The 2,949-nt window shown below is 36.1% G+C and overlaps 1 non-coding gene across 1 annotated transcript; it reads left to right on the forward strand.

The window, feature by feature from the left end:
- The first annotated feature begins 2,417 nt into the window (after positions 1-2,417).
- LOC128289522 (small nucleolar RNA R71) lies at positions 2,418-2,524 on the forward strand. The gene has a single exon (XR_008279167.1). It is a non-coding gene; the product is annotated as a small nucleolar RNA R71 (small nucleolar RNA).
- Positions 2,525-2,949: the final 425 nt, after the last annotated feature.

Below are 2,949 nucleotides of genomic sequence, written 5' to 3' on the forward strand. Positions count from 1 at the left end.
TGTGAGTTACACGACCTAGCCACACGGTCGTATGACCCATGCAGTGTGAAAAATTCTATCTTTTTCCTTAAGGTTCCAATGTTCTTAAATTAGTCCCGAATTGTTTTTAAAGTGTTTCTAAAACCTCGAGGACTTGAATAAGAGATAATACGCATGTGTTTGACTGAAATTGTTATGAATTATGAAATGTTTAGAATTGAATGTTTTAAGTTATGATTTATTCGTTAATGCTCCATAATCCTATTCTAGCGACGGATACGGATTAGGGGTGTTACACATACTGTCTGGGACATGCCCGTGTGTTCATACCATGTGGGTCAAAAATATTTTTTAATTAATTTAATTTTAAATTAGAATGTAATAAAATTAAAATAATTAATAGAAGTTAAACACTCGGGTTGCCTCCCGAGAAGGTCTTATTTAGAGTCTAAGCTCGATTTACCTTGTATGCACACGGTTACGGTGGTTTGCAAAACCGAAGATCCTCTTTCTCGTTATCAATTATTCTACCAAGATAAGGTTTGAGTCGAGTACTGTTTACCTTAAATGTGTCGAACTCAGAATGAGTTACCTTGCCTATACTGTATGGGAAGATGTTCAGTACCGTGAATGGGTTCGATCCGTTTGATTTGAGCTCTGAAGGGGAGATTTGTGGATCCGTTTTGTCTAGCAATACTTTGTCCCCAACCTTAAATTGGCTTATTCTATTTACATGCTTATCATGGCGTTATTTTGGCTCTTCATCGTGTTTTTTTCGGTTTCTCCTTGACATGTGTTTGCCATTCATCTAATTAATCGAGTTGCACCATTCGCTCTTCATAAGTTGTTCTGTTTTTGTCACCTTGACCAAAACATGGCTCCCATACGTTTTCACGAAGGATTTCCTTCAAAGAAGGTTGAGCCTCTCGATCATTAGAGACTCTCACAGAATCACGTACTTGGAGAATAATCTTTTCATCACCTACAGGAAGCACAAGTTTACCTGTACCAACATCGATAATAATCCTAGTAGTGGCTAAAAAAGGTCAACCTAATATCAAAGGTACCTTACTATCCTCATCCATGTCTAAAATAATAAAATCAACGGGGAATAAAAATTTATCAATTTGCATAAGCACATCCTCAATATTACCTTTAGGATGTCTAATGGTTCAATCCGCTAATTAAATACTCATCTTAATGTGTTTAGGTTTCCCAAGACCAAGTTGTTGAAACATTTTGTAGGGCATGACATTAATACTGACCCCTAAATCAGCCAAAGCATTATCAATATTCAAACTACCAATGAGACAAGGAATAGTAAAATTCCTTGGATCTTTTAGTTTGTTGGTACTTTATTTTGGAGAATGGTCAAGCAAACTGCGTTGATTTCCATAGTCGACGAATCATCTATCTTCGTCTTGTTTATTAATAGCTCCTTTAAGAATTTGACATAATTTGACATCTACGAAAGAGCTTCAACAAACGATAAGTTAATGTGTAATTTTTTAAGAAGCTTAAGAAATTTACCATATTGTTTGTTCGTGTGGTCTTTCTTTGACGTGTTAGGATATGGCACTCGAGGTTTGTATTCCTTGACAACTGGCTTTTGCTTTCCCTTACCTTCTTCAACCTCATCATTGTTCACCATAATTTCTTGCATCAGTTCTTATTTAGGTTCAACCAACCCTTCCATGTCTCAAATAGTAATTGCATGAAACTACTCATTTGGGTTAGTTTCAGTGTTGCTAGGCAAGCTACCTTGTAGTTTTTCTGAAATTAGTTTAGCAAGCTGACCTATTTAATTTTCAAGTCCTTGAATCAATGGTTGCTGATTTTTCAGTGCTGCCTCAGTGTTTTGAAATCGAGTTTCTAACGCCGAGATAAACTTTGTCAACATCTCTTCAAGGTTCAATTTTTCTCTTGCTGATAAGGTTGTTAAAAGCCTGGAGGTTGTTGCATTCTTTGATTGCCTTGATCACCCCAAGAGAAATTGAGATGGTTCCTCTAACCTGCATTATAGTTATTACTATGAGGGTTATTTTGAGGTTTAGAATTATTACCCATATAATTGACTTGCTCATTCTCTGTGCTAGGACCGAAGGGTAAACATTCTAGATTATTCATTCCACCTCCATTTGTATCGTATTGCATCACCGAATTCACCTACATAGAAAAATATAAACCATTAATTTTCTTATTTAGCAATTCTACTTGGTTTGATAACATGGTGACTGCATCTAGATTAAAAACACTGGTTACTTTCATTAGCTTTGTCCTCATGACTTGCCACTGATAATTATTCAGTGTCATCTATAAACTCATAAACTGTATTGAGTGTTTTATTATTTAGTGTTCCACCGGCTGCTGCATCAATTAATTGCCTAGTTGAGGGATTCAAACCGTTGTAGAAGGTTTAAACTTGTAACCATAAAGGTATCCCATGGTGAGGGCACCGTCTCAATAGGTCTTTGTATCTCTCCCATGTATCATATAAAGTCTCTAAATCGACTTGAACAAAGGAAAAGATATCATTCTTCAACTTGGCTATTTTAGCTAGTGGAAAGTACTTCAGCAAAAATTTCTCGGTCATTTGAGCCCATGTAGTGATGGATCCTCGTGGTAAAGAGTTTAACCATTGTGTTTCTTTGTTCCTCAACGAGAATGGGAGCAACTGTAAGTGAATGACGTCATCAGTGGCGCCATTAATTTTAAAAGTGTTACAAATGTCTAAGAAATTGACCAAATGAGTATTTGGGTCTTCATCTTGCAAACTATCGAACTAAACATATTGTTGTACCATCTAAATTATGCTAGGCTTCAGTTTAAAATTATTCGCAGCAATATTCGGTCTCACAGTACTCGATTTAGCCCCAATTAGAGTAGGCTTGGCATAATTGTACATAGTACAATGGGCATGATTTGTAGGAGGTAGCTGAATATTCTAATTATCATCCATCTCCTTAGTAA

This window comes from Gossypium arboreum, chromosome 2, assembly GCF_025698485.1.
Source record: "Gossypium arboreum isolate Shixiya-1 chromosome 2, ASM2569848v2, whole genome shotgun sequence".
Taxonomy (NCBI): Eukaryota; Viridiplantae; Streptophyta; class Magnoliopsida; order Malvales; family Malvaceae; genus Gossypium; species Gossypium arboreum.